Below are 14,089 nucleotides of genomic sequence, written 5' to 3'. Positions count from 1 at the left end.
TCAGAAGGGAGCTGTGCTCTTGCTTTCTGTGTCCTGGAGTTATCATTTCTGCTTTTTGGACAGAAAGCACAATGAAATCAGACAATCCCAGCCCCAGCTGGGATTTAGGCGGGCTTTATTTCCCTGCTTTTTCCATCTCTCTGCTTGCAGAGTCAGTTTTCCTCCACAGCTCGGACAGCAGAGCAGAAGCCCCACCACAATCCTCCTCTTTTGTTTTTGCTACTTGTTAATTATTTCATTACCTCCCTCTGCATCCTGATGGGGGTTTTCATTTTCCATGGCAACTGCATCCACAACACCTCCCCACTCAGGAACCCACGCTGTGGGGTGCTGGGGGGCCCCAAGCAGCCAAATCCCCCATCCTACAAACAAAAGTGGGCACCAGCAAGTGATGCTCTTGGGGCAGCTTTTCCTGCTGGCAGAGGGGGAGCAGGAGGATCCATCCCTGAGCTGCCTGTGCCTTGGTGGGCTCTGTGGGGCAGGGATGCTCCCAGCAGGGTGGGTGCCTTCCCTGTGCTGTCTCGGCAGCTGGGAAGCATCAGCCTGGGAGGAGGAACTCAGCCTGTTCACACAAACAGCCAACAAAAACGAACGCCCACCAGGACGAGTTTCATACCTACAAATTACCTCTGCCGTGGAGCTGCAATTAAACCAACCCTGCCACCGGCACAGCAGAGGAACAGCAGGGAAACCCGAGCAGCTCCCACCCCTCAGGGGTTTCTGAGGGTGACTGGGAAGGAATTCATCCTGCAGGTTGTAATTCCTTCAATCTACAGCCATATAATGGGATGTGAAAGGGCTTAATCCTGCCCTCACTGGCTTGAGGAAGGAGAAAGAGAAGAAACAACTCGTCACCTGGGACAGGGACTGATTTCTAACCCATTTTCCTATCCCAGCAGGAAATTTCTAATTTCTGGCCATTCACTGAGATCTCCTGAGTGGTGGTCCCCACTGTCCCAGGGTACCCAAAATAGATTCCTGCTCCAAAACCCCAAAGGAGGAGATGGACATGGGCTCTCAGTGGAGCAGTGAGGGCTGGGGGAGCTCAGGGCACCCTGGGACTCTGTGGGGTGGGATGAGCTCTGATGAAGGGAGCAAGTTCTGGCTCCCTTGGGCAGAACTCCTCAAACCTCCCCTCGCCTTTTGATGAATCCTTTTATCCCTTCTCAAACAACTGCAGTGTTGGGAGAGCCCCAGACACCCTAAACCAGCCCAGTGGGGCTGGAGCAGAGGAAAACTCTCCCGGGGCATTTCAGGGAAAGGGGGATTTGGGTCCACAGCCACTGCAGGCTTTTAGGAGGGAATAATTAGCTCCCTGTTTTTCACCAGGAGCTTCTCCATCCTCTCGTGCCAGGACAATGTGTCATCACCAGAAGATGCAGCACCATTTCCAGAACACGAAAAAATAAAATAGCTGCTATTCATCAGTGGGCTCTGTGCTAATTGCCCGTGCCCTTTAAAGTGGGAGCTTGGCCGGGGCTGTTCCCACTTCCAGCTTGTGGGATAAAGGATCTCTGTGCAATCCTATAATAAAGGCTTTCATCTGATGCCCTCAAAGTGCTTTTGGACATAAATTAATCAGGCACCACAACACCCTGTTGGGTGCAAGCTCACCCCAGTGTTTTCATCGTGTGTTCAAAGAATTCATCCCATCTTTGAGGGGCTGGTTTTTGGCTCCTGAGGGTCACATCGAGCTGGGGGTGAGCAACTGTTTCTGCCTCGTGTCACCTGCTCCTGGCAGGGCTGGGCTGCCCTCAGGGTTAATCATGGAAAGGTTTGGGTTGAAGGGACCTTAAAACCCACCCAGTGCCATCCCTGCTGTGGGCAGGGACAGCTTCCACTGGCCCAGGCTGCTCCAAGCCCTGTCCAGCCTGGCCTAGGGCACTGCCAGGGATCCAGGGGCAGCCACAGCTGCTCTGGGCATCCCCACCCTCACAGGGAAGGATCTCTCCACAATATCCCACCTGAACCTCCTCTGGTTTTGCAGGGCTCGGCCCTTGCAGGTTTGGGCCGTGCAGGGATTTGCTGTGTGCCTGCCAGAGGAGAGGGGAGCAGGAGCTGCCCATGTGGACCCTTTGGTGCTGGGGATGTGCAGTGGCTCATCAGTGGCTTCAGAGTCCTAATTATATCTCTTTAATGAGCACCCAGACCATTATCAGGGCTTCCTCTGGGCCTAAGAGGTGATCCAAGCTCTTTTAATTACTCCTGATTTTCACGTCTGTGCTAATCCTTGTAGTTCTCCTTCCTCTTCTGCCACGAAGGACTCAATCCCAGGAAACCCTTCCTCTCCCTCTCTGCTCCTTGCACAAGTTTTTTCCTTCTTTTCCCCCCCAGATCTCCCAGAAAGAGACAGAGCAGGTAGAACCTGCCCACCTGCAGTGCCCAAAGCAGGGGGTTGGGTAGGGAGGGTTGAGCTTTCCAGAGGAAGCACAGGGAGGTGTTTGGGATGGAGACCCCATCTCCCACTCGGGCTGGAGCTGAGAGGGAGCCCAGGAGACCTTCAGGAGCAGCAGGGGCAGATTCCCTGCAGGCAGTGGCTGTGCTCACCCCTCTGCCAGCACAGGGGACAGTCACACCTCACCCAGGAGCTTCTGCACCTCCCCAGGGTGTGGGAATTCCCTTGGGATTGTCCCTGAACGCTTTGCTGCTCGGCATCCCACGGAGGGAATATCCAATATTGGATATGGGGATGTGAGAGCAGGGATCTGGCAAGGTGAGGAGCAATTCCAGAGCTCTGCTCCCAGTAATTCACATCCCACATTTGCCAGGAGCTCAGCAGCCTCTTTAACAAACAAAACAAATAAACATGAATGCCCCAAATTTCCCAGCTCTGCCAGCTCCTGCTGCAGATGGGCAGGGGCTGAGGGGTGCCCACACCCACCCTGCCACAGCCATCCCAGTGGGTGAGAGCCACCCCAAATATCCTTTTCCCCATCCCCTCCTCCGGGCAGGCACAGGCAGCATCTCAGAGCAGTTTTAATTCCATTTCTGGATTTTCCTGGCCAGGGAGGGGGCAGAACCAGAGACATGAAAGGCTGGAGGAGCTTCAGAAGGAAGGAGGAGAGGAGGAGGCTGCGTGCTGGGAGAGGCAGCCCCGGCTCTTAGCACTGCCCTGCAGGTGTTTGATCTCCAGCCTGTGATCGGGGTGAGACCTCTCCTTGCCTCTTGGCAAGCCCTTCCTCACAAAAAGCCTTTAAACTCCCTCACAGAGGGGTCCTGGGGAGGGGGAAAAGCATTTGAGGGCATTGAGAGAATCTCCTGCCCCAGCAGGAGGGGCTTGGGGCTCTGTGTGCCCCCAAATTTGTGCTGCTGCAGGTCCCTGCAGGGGTCTGCCCAGGTCCTGGCAGGGCAGTGATGATGCCATCCTAAAGAAAAGGACCAAGCCAGCCCCCAGAGGCAGAGGGGTGGTTGGGGAAACTGAGGCACGGAGCTGCTCTGAGCCTTGCAAAGCACTTAACCACAGGTGAAAGTCAAGCTGGAGCCTGGCCTTCCACACCTGAGCCATCTGTGTTTTCCACAGGATTTTTTTCTCCGTTGACTGAAGCAAAAAAGGGTTTTCAAAAGTGGGACTCGGGCCTTGAAGTGACACATAATTGAAGGTGGTAATTAAAGGCACAGCCGAGCGCCGAGTGAAAAAAGAGAGAAATAAAGGAAAAGTGCCGGTTGCAATTTTACAATTTAATTAGGTTCGCTTGCTCTCGTAGTGGGGAGGTGGCAGCAGACCCTGGAGGCACACGAGACTTTCTGATGTTTCTGGGATCCAGCTTTCCCAAGGATAACTGCTCACATTAAAAGGCAGAGATTAGCAAAAGGCCTATTTTAATATAATTTTCCCACCCCCCGAGAATGGAAAAGCTTCTTGAAGCAGAAACTTTCAATAATTAAAAAAGCGAAAAAAGGGGAAAAAAATTTAATAAGTGTTGATATGGAAAGTGTATGAAAATAGATCTCTGCTGACTTCCCTGCTCTGAGATATCATTCACTGGCAATATTTTCAGTTTCTCTAATAGGAGAGATCCTGTTGATGGCTTTGGCAGCACTGGGAGATGGAAAACATGGATTTGAGGGCAGGATTGTGTCCAAAAGCCACCTGGGCAGTGGGTGGAGGATGAGGGGTCAGTGCCAGCCTCCAGCAGGACTTTGGGGGGGCAGCTTGGCTTTTGTGGGGTACAGCCCATCTGCGCTGGGGCATGGGAGTGCTCTCACTGTATAAATTATATAAATCATGCCCCTGCATGAGGGAGCGTGCACATAAATATGTAGATTTAGGCTCCAGCCCTCATGACTTATTCACCAGCAGCATCATATTGTTTCTAACTTTGGAGCAGTTCCTGGAAACTGTTCGTTCTTCAAATTAAAAAAAGATCTACGGGCGCTGCTGGTGCGTCCTGGCAGTGCTGCTGTGCCTGGGGAGAGGCTGGGCAGCAGCAGGAGCCCCCCACGAGCCTGGATTCATCCAGGGGCTCACACCCATCCATGAGCCTGGATTCATCCAGGGGCTCACAAACATCCATGAGCCTGGATTCATCCAGGGGCTCACAAACATCCATGAGCCTGGATTCATCCAGGGGCTCACAAACATCCATGAGCCTGGATTCCTTCACTGCAACTCTGTTCTTTCCCTTGCCTTGTGTATTGAAGGGAGTGGTTGCTTGGGAAAAATGCTGCAATTTAATTTGGGAATCATTCTGCTTGGAGAAACCACAGTGGGGATCTGTGGCATCCATAAATCTCGGCGTGCTGGGAGTTGGCAGCTCTGCCCGTGGCGTGGCTGTGGCAGGGTGGGTGTGGGCACCCCTCAGCCCCTGCCCATCTGCAGCAGGAGCTGGCACAGAGCTGGGACATTTGGGGCATTCGTGTTTATTTGCTTTGTTTGTTGAAGAGCCTGCTGTGCTCCTGGCAAATGTGGGATGTGAATTACTGGGAGCAGAGCTCTGGAATTGCTCCTCACCTTGCCAGGTCCCTGCTCTCACATCCCCATATCCAATACTGGAGCACAGCCCACACCCAAGGGGCTGATTTGGGAACCCACATCCCTGGAGGTTCCAGGCTCTGTTTCCAGCCCCAACTCTTCTGTGGGACCTTCTGCTGCCCCCAGGTCCACAATTCCAGAATTCCTGCTGATCCCAGGAAGCCCAAGGCACCGAGCTTTGCTGGGATTCCCTGCTTCCCTCCAAGGATGGGCCACCCTGGGGAGGGACAGGGTGGGCTCAGACAGGGACTGGGCACCCCCAGGACCTGCTGCCACCTCCCCTCCTGAGGGTTTTAGAGCAGCAATCAGCTGGTGCCTGGAAAACTTTCAAGCAGAAGAAAAAGGTGGATTTTTCCCTGCCCTCCTGGCGATGAAACCGGAGATGGAGCCTCTCCTGAGAGCCGAGCCGCCTGGAATAACAATGGCTGAGAGAGATAATTAGCTGAGCTTCTCCAATCCTGGCAATTAATTGAACCCCTCCAACCCTGATTATTAACTTGAGCCCCTCCAACCTCAATAATTAACCGAGTTCCTCCAACCCCAATAATCAGCCCAGCCCCTCCAACCCTGATCAATACCTGAGCCCCTCCACGGCGGGTGTTCAGCCCAGGTCCTCCAGCCCTGCTCAGGGCTGTGCTGCCCCATCCTCACCCAGGGGGATGCTGAGAGGGCCCCAAGGAGCTTCTTCCCACGGCTCTGCCCACCCCCTGCACCCTCCAGGGCTGAGCTCCTTCCCATGGCCCCCAAAACCATCCCAGGCCAGGAGACTTTGTGAAATCCTGAGAGGATTGCAGGGAATTTTTCTCCATGATCATTCACGTCTAACAAGAACTGGAAGCATTTTTATTTTCTGCTCTCCCAGGCTTTTCCAGAGCCTTTTCCCCTCTCACCCTGCCAGGGTTTTCAGCAGGTTGCTTAAGTTTTATTGCTTTGATCCCATAAAGTGCCGTTATGCAATGAGACAAGCTCTTCCCGTCACTTCCCCAGCTCCAGCCAGGCCTTTGCTGTAATGGGCACAGCTCTGCCTTGAAATATTAACGAGTTTTACCTTAATTACCTTTCAAGCTTCTCTGGGCTCTCTTCATTTCCCTTCTCACTCTCTGTTTAGTATCAGCCACGAGCAGAGGCAGATCCTGGGTGAGGGTTGGGATTTTTTCCCCCTCCTCTCCTCATCCTGTGCCTTGGGTGCTGCCAGGGTGAAGGAGGGGCCTCGGGGGTGTGGGCACCGTGCCATGTGGGCATTTTATATCTTATGGTCCAACATTTCCCCTTGGAATTTTGGTTTCTAGAAGGAAGAGAACGCCTGAGCCTTTTCCTGTGTTTTGGCTAAATGGGATACCATGGGATGGAACGGGATCAATGGGATGTCCCCTGTGCCACCCAAAATCAGCCTCTCCATCCTCCCTGCCAGGACAGACTCTCCTCCTGCCCCCAGCGTGGCACTGGGAGAGGCAGCAGCTTCCTGCAGCACCTCTCCAGCTGTCCCCACACTGTCACTGCTGCTGGTGACATTAAATTCCTGCAAACATTTATTAGATAAGTGCATTGAGGCAGCAGCAGAGCGCTGGCATCTCCCAGGCACTGCTGGAGCTAATTGCCTGGCTCATCCTAATTCTTCATCAAGAGGAGCCCTGGCCCTGCTGGGGACAGAGGGGGAAGGACAAGGGGGCTGGGATGGATTTTATTAAACACCTCAGCCCTGCAAACCCAGCTCCTTTTTAGGCCAGGCAGCAGGACTGCACGGTTCCTCATTTATTAATGTCCTTTTTGGTTTAGTAACACACATCCAGCCACGGAATTCTGCACGGAGCAGGGGAAAGTAGGGCAAGGGAGACACTAATAGCTCCCAACAAGGAGGCTGATTCATGGCTCATTGCTGCAAAAGCCCCGTTTAGCTCCCCAAAGCCTAATTTTGTGTTTGCTGTCATGTTCCATCAGCCCCACGGGAGGGGGCTGGGTGCTGGGGATGGTGGGATGCAGACACCTGGTGGGATGCAGGGACCAGTGGGCTGTGGCGCCCAGTGGGATGTTCTGCCTCTCTTCTGGCCTGTGCCCACAGCTGATGTGTCTTATCAGGTTTTTTACCTGTTTTACCAGGTTTTTTACCTGTCCTATCAGGTTTTTACCATGTTTTATCAGGGTTTTTACCAGGTTTTATCAGAATTTTCCCACCCATCCGTGGGATCAGGGCTGGCAGGAGGGATGGCAGCATTTCCAGGCCCCACTTTGGGCTCAGAGCTGGGGAAAGCAGCAGCTCAGGTGTGTTGGTGTCCCCCTGGCTGGTGACTTTGGTGGCAATGACAACAGGAGCCTTGGTTGACTCCCCAGGGGTTCTCACCCCCCAAAGCTGCTCCTGCAGCTCCGTGGGCAAAATCTCCAGCAGGAATTCAGGCTGGGATTGTGTTATCAATGGTTTGGGAACCCAAACCAGCCTCTTTGGACATTTTATTTCCTCTCCCACACAACCTGATCATCTCCTGTGCTCAGGCCTCAGCTGCTCTGAGGAGCTGCCTCACCTGCTGGGAGAGAAAGGGGGGAAGGAGGGCTGATCCCACAGGGAATTTGATGCTGGCAACTCCCAGCCCCATCTCCCAAATCCCCTCACCCTCCAACTCCCCAGACCTTTGTACTTTTCGTGTTTTCCTGGCTATTTTTCTCAGCAGCACAGAGGCAGGTGGAATTCCTTGTGTCCATCAGTGCAATGAGCTGCCAGGACCTCACAGCAGAAGGGATAAATCCTGCTCTGAGGAGTCGCTTCCTGAACTTTTCCTGCCACCACTTTTCCTTGACATTTAATTTTTGGAGTGTCTGGGGGTTGTGGAAGTGGCCTCAGACCCTTCCTTTGCAGTTGCAGGAAGCTGCAGTGGCCCCCAGCTCTGCTCTTCTGCAGAAGGGGGGGCAGCAGTCCCTGCTGGATTTTTCCTGGCTCTCTCCTGGTTTGAGGCACCTTTTCCACCACCAAATTTTCCTGTGGATGGATGGGCATCCTCTGAGAGCATGCTGTGGTTCATTAATTACTCCTCTTATAGGGCTATTACAGCCAAGAAATTGCATTATTAAAAAGAAATCTTTGCAGATGCTTCAAATGAGATGACCTATTCAAGAACTGACACTGGGTCGTAATTAAAAGTAAAAAGTCGGGGCCAGAAGAGGACAAAAAATGGCAGATTCCCTGAATATGGTTAATGGAAACATTATTAACATTACAAAATTGCATAGGAGAAATCACTGGCTCCTGGCCTAGTTTAAATATGCAGCAGTTTCCTGATGTGTGCCTATGGTGATTAATAGCATTAACAGAAAAAAAATATTAAATTAAAGCCATTGAGCTGCCTTTAATGGCTATGTCTGGTTCCTTTGTTCCCTTCATTCCAGCAGGCAGGGTCACTCCCAGGATATTCCTGCCTGCAGGATGTGCAAGGCACCATTGGCACCCAAGAACTTTTCCAGCCAAATTGAGAACTCCAGAGGAAAATTGGTGCTGCCTTGGTGGATCTACAGATCCTCCATGTGGACACAAACCTCTCCCAGATCCCTTTTGCAGCCCAAAACAGCCTTTGGGAGATGCTTTCATTCTGTTTTTCTCAGCTCAAACTCTCAGCTTTGCTTGGCTTTGAGGGTTTTTTTTTGCATTTTTCCATTTGTTCCTTGCGGACGTCGCTGTGAATCAATCTGGCGTTGGGCCCATTCGCCACCTAATATTTCTCAATAATTTATTATCAGCAGTTTAATCCTCCTGGGAGCTCCCTCCACATTAAAGCCTCTTGTACAGTCAGGTCATGCTGCAGACTGGAAGCACTTCCAGCCCTTTGATTTGTTTGTGTTTCATGTTTTTGTTGGGAGAGCAATAAAAGACATGAATTTCCCCTCTCTTGGAATGAATCTATCATCTGGGTTGTTTCCTTTATTCTCTCCAATTGAACCATCACTTTCTGGTGGCTCTCATCTCCCTCTCCGTGGGCCCTGTTCCATATGGATGCTGTGGGATGCAGTGGGATGGGAGTGCAGAGCAGGAATCAGCTGCCAGAGCATCCTCACCCCCTGCACGTGCTGCTCCCCCTTATCCCTGAGATATTCCATGAGATAACAGCAGTAGGATGAACCTCCTGCTCTGATCGAGCTGATTGACATCCCTCATTCCAACAAAACCCCAAATTTGGCTTCAAAAGGTTTAAAAGTGCCAAGCAGCTCAAAAGCTGGAGCAAGGAGGATTTGGGGTGGGCTTGGAAAGGGGATTTATTTATTTTCTGAGTAGTGCAGATCTCAAAGTTAGAAAGTGCTCAAATTTCAGCCTCAGAAGGGAGATGTCTCAGCCCCTCTGCTCCACCTGCAGCAGCAGCAGCAGCAGGGCCAGGCTCTGTGCTGGTTTTTAGGGCAGAAACCAGCTCATCCCAGCACACCTTGACCTCTCCATCCCATTTCTCCTCCCAAAGTTTGGGTGGATTTAGCTCATCCCTGGAAATGCAGCACTGCTGCCAAGTGCTTCTGCTAGGCTGATTAAAGCCATTCATGGAGAATGATATTAATCAAATGGAGATTAATATTAATTAACACTCTTACCCTCTCCCTAGGAGGAATCAGGCTGGACGTGCTGCTCTGCCTCGTTCCTCGGAGCAGTTTTCAATCCCAAAACCCGCCCAGGGAAGTGTCACTGGTGGTGGCACCATAGCCCAGCTCGGTGTCCCAGGGGCCAGCCAGGCTGGGGCACTCAGGCTGCAGCCTCTGGAAGCTCTGGGAGTGCAGAACTTTTGGCATCCCCCAAATCCCAGGCGTGATTTTCCAGGCACAAAACAAATCCTTGCAGGAAAAGACAAAACCTCGTCCCTTGCACCTGCTCTGGAAAGGGCCCTGACAGCTCTAGGAAGGAATTTCCCTTCTCAAGGACTGAATAAAAAGGTTATTAACAGATAAATCCTGGTGAATTCCAGGAGGGAACTCCTCATTCTTTAGGAAGGAATTCCTTTACACAAGGACTGAAGAAAAATGTCATTATCAGATAAATCCTGGTGAATTCCAGGAGGGAACTCCTCATCCTCCAGGAAGGAATTCCTTTACACAAGGACTGAACAAAAAGGTCATTAATAGATAAATCCTGGTGAATTCCAGGTGGGAACTCCTCATTCTTTAGGAAGGAATTCCTTTACACAAGGATTGAACAAAAATGTCATTATCAGGTAAATCCTGGTGAATTCCAGGTGGGAACTCCTCATCTTCCATGAAGGAATTCCTTTACACAAGGACTGAACAAAAATGTCATTATCAGGTAAATCCTGGTGAATTCCAGGCTCCTGGATGAACCACGGGCACAGCCAGGGCTGGTGGCACTGGCAGGGGACACGGTGCCACCCCGGCTTTGTCACACGCTCTGCCACACTGCTGCATCAAGGCAGAGACTCAACAGCATCCAGAAAACTCGGGAAAAACTTCGGAGCAGCAGCAGAGCTCTGCACCCACCCCGTCTCTGCACCCCAGGGGGGAGCAGCAGCTTTAGGCAGAAACAGGGACAGAGAGCTGGAGATTTCCATATGAAATATTGAAATTTTTGCTCGCTGGAGTGGAAGGCAGAGCCGCTGTGGCTCCTGAATAAATCATCGGAGCCGACACGTGTGCTCACCCGCAATGACGTCTGCGAGGGGAGCGTGTGGGACTGGGGAGGGGGAAAATAAAGTGGAATAAAACAAAATATAGGGCTCTTTCCCCCCCTAAGAGCTTAATTAGCTTGTCTCAACTCCTTCTAGCATGACAGCTGAAATCTGCTCCCTTTTTTGTGTCTCCTCAGCCCATCCAGCGTGCCCTGCTCCTGCTCTGCCGTGTGCCGTGGAAAACTCAGAACTCTGTTAAAATTTCATGGTCCCTGCATATCCGGTGGCCTGTCAGGAGAAATGCTGGAGTTTGGGGAATGAGGAGCCTCCCCTGAGCTGGAGGAATGCTGGAAGAGACGACACGCAGAGAACCTCATGCCTTCAAAGCTTGACTCAAGAAATGCTCTAAAAACCTCACTGGGGCCTTTCAGAACTTACAAAAAGATGATTAAAAAAGATGGGGAGGGACTTTTTGCACAGGCAGGTGATGCCAGGACAATTGAGGAAGCAGATCTGTGTGTGGAGGATGATGTAAAGCTTGAGGAGTCCAAGGGATGCTAATCCCAGTGCAAGGGAGCTGTGCCCTTGTTAGGAATCAAATGTTTCCCAGGGTGTTAATTCTTGTCTAATTAAGAGCTCCAGAGATCCACAGAGGGCTGGTTTCAGCTGCTTCTCAGCCCTCCCTGGAAATCATGTTTTCCAACATCTTTAGCATCGTCCTCAGGAAGTGTCTCTGGAGTTAAATCCTCCAGACAGACGGAGGTTTTTAAAAAATGCATGGCGAGTGCATCATCATCGTGTGAGCAGGAAAGTAGGGCAGGCACAGGGGGTGCCAGCGCTTCCTTCCTGCTGTCCCCGGGCACCTGGGGCTGTGGGGGCACCCTGGATCCCCTGAGCCATCCATGTCCCACCCCAAAGCCAGCTCTGGGAGGGATTCTTTCTCCCAGACCATTCTACCTTTACTGGGATCTTTTCATTTGCTCTGGAAGATGGGCGATGGGGTTTGTGTGTTAAAGGGATAAAAAAGGGCTGCAGCAGGAGGGAGCTGTGCCCTCAGTGCCCTCAGTGCTGTCACTGTGTGTCCCAACATTCCCAGGATTCACAAATACCCACCCAAACCCCAAGGGAAAGTCGTGTTTTCACCTGCCTCATTTTTTTTTTTAATTTTTATTTTTTTTGCCCGTGTCCCTCTCTGTAATGAATCCCGTGCTGGGATGCCCCTGTGCTGGGATGCCCCTGTCACTCCCTGCTGTGCCAGGGAACATCTCGGGATGCTCCTGAGGCATCCCAGGATTTATTCCTGGCATTCCCTGCGCAGGGCTCCTCTGATCGCAGGGAATTAAGAGCCTCTGGGTGGAATGTTGTGACAGGAAGCAATTATATGCAAATAAGACGCTGCGCAAGTGTGAGTAAACATTAGGGGTTGTTATTTTTTTTCCTGTTGAACCTCGGTGATTTAAAAGCCATTAAGGACGCAGCCAGCGCGCTTTGTCAGCGCTTTCCCAGTGCAGCTCCCACATCCTTCCCTGTTGCAGCATTTTTGAGAGAAAGAGGACATGAGTTATGGGATTTGAGCTGCTCCAGTCTAGGCCCCAGATTTGGGCCTGGTGAGGCCTTCAAGCCTCTGGCGCAGTTAGAAATTCAGAGTTTGTGGCACAGATAGAAATAGTATTAAGGTGTGATGGGGACCACTGGGCTGTCTGGGTGTGAATTAGTATAGGTTTTATAGTGTAAGGTTTAGGCCACTTTAAGGAAAAGGTAAACAATGTTAGCCTAGCAATCAGAGTGTCTTTGTTTCTGTAAACTGTGTAGAAGCTGATATAAACTACCATCTTATCTTGAATAAAGAACGTTTGATTAACCACATTGGTTCAGATCTGTGTTTGTCTTGTCCAGCTTCCCGTTTTCCTGAGATTCCCTGGCTTTTCTTCCCTTCCCACCAACAGCATCAGGAGCTTCCAGGGCTCGGTGGGGAGATGAGTTGGTGGTGCAGGGGGCAGCGTGGTGCCCCAAATCCTCGGGTTTGTGCCCCAAATCCTCGGGTTTGTGCCCCAAATCCTCGGGTTTGTGCCCCAAATCTTCGGGTTTGTGCCCCAAATCCTCAGGTTTGTGCCCCAAATCCTCAGGTTTGTGCACCCTGGCCATGCTCAGGCAGGCTCAGCTCACGCTTCCCCTGGCAGGCTCATCCCCTGCATCCTCTCGGGCTCATCCCGAGCATCCTGCTGCTGGCTGCTGGGCTCCCACAGCAGGAACAGGGATTTTTCCATCACCCTGATGACTTCCACTTCTGCACAGAGCTCGCTGGAGGCTCGCAGAAGTGCAGTGAAGCCTCTGCAGCTGGAAATCCCTGCTGGGAAAGTGGCAGCAACAACAGCAGCGGCTGTGAGGGGCAGGATGGATGTGTAGGGGCTGCTGTGTTTGGGGTTTCCTGGAAATTTAGGTGTGGGGGGCTGCTGTGTTTGGGGTTTCCTGGAAATGGAGGTGTGGGGGCTGCTGTGTTTGGGGTTTCCTGGAAATGGAGGTGTGGGGGCTGCTGTGTTTGGGGTTTCCTGGAAATTTAGGTGTGGGGGCTGCTGTGTTTGGTGTTTCCTGGAAATGGAGGTGTGGAGGCTTCTGTGTTTAGGGTTTCCTGGAAATGGAGGTGTGGGGGCTGCTGTGTTTGGGGTTTCCTGGAAATAGAGCTCAGGGGAACAGCAAAATACTCCAAGAAACGCCTGTGGCTGCAATCCCCAAAGGTGCTGTCAGGAAGGGATTGTCCCGTGGGATTTTGGGGTGATGCACAGCAGGGAGAGGGAGAACTCTGCTCAGGGGCAGGGAATGAGCCTTATTCCCCAGGGAAATTCATCCTTGCACTTTCCAGTGCTGTGGAGGAGCAAATCCCCAGTCCCAAGAGCCAATCCTCACCCATGGGGTCTTTCAGAGGCGTTTCCCCTCGGTGTAATTACAATCCCATCTCCCCTGCAGCCTCCCTGCAGGATCCAAGATTGATCCTCACCTCCTGCCCTAAGCTGTTGGTCAAACATTTGTCTCTGGCACCTGAGTGAGTAAAGCTGCAATTTAGACTGAGGAAATCACAGAGAAAACAAATCCTGAGCCCCCATCCAGCCATTCCTAACACGTCACCCTCCTGACAGTGCTGCCAGACAGACAGAAAAAAAGCTCCAGCCTTGAAATCTTTCTAGTGGAAGACAAATGAGGGAGATTCGTGTCTCTGTTGGTGCTACATTGTTTTGCTCAGCTGGCTGCAGAGCAAATAAGATGCGGTGTTGCATTGATTTGTAGCCCAGGAGCTGTCCTGGCAAATGGATGGGCTGGGAAAAACTTCATTTAGGGCTTAAATTGGACAAAGCAGCAGGCAAAGGGTGGCCAGAGCCTCGGGATCCCACTGTGCCTCCTCCCTGGGGCAGGGGCATGAGGGGCTCAAGTGATTCCCTTTTTTTGGGATGCTTTTCCCTATGGATCTGTGGGATCTTTGCTGTCCCTGTGCAGCCCCATCACTGCTTGCTGCCCCGGTGTTTGGACACAATGCCAAGAG

At 51.9% G+C, this 14,089-nt stretch overlaps 1 long non-coding RNA gene across 1 annotated transcript; it reads left to right on the top strand.

The window, feature by feature from the left end:
* Nucleotides 1-3,019: 3,019 nt before the first annotated feature.
* On the top strand, nucleotides 3,020-12,420 carry LOC140685238 (uncharacterized). Its single transcript, XR_012058543.1, has 2 exons — nucleotides 3,020-3,145; nucleotides 10,752-12,420. It is a non-coding gene; the product is annotated as an uncharacterized lncRNA (long non-coding RNA).
* Nucleotides 12,421-14,089: the final 1,669 nt, after the last annotated feature.

Source organism: Taeniopygia guttata, chromosome 17, assembly GCF_048771995.1.
Source record: "Taeniopygia guttata chromosome 17, bTaeGut7.mat, whole genome shotgun sequence".
In the NCBI taxonomy this organism is placed as follows: domain Eukaryota; kingdom Metazoa; phylum Chordata; class Aves; order Passeriformes; family Estrildidae; genus Taeniopygia; species Taeniopygia guttata.
This window is presented reverse-complemented; position numbering and strand designations above follow the sequence as displayed.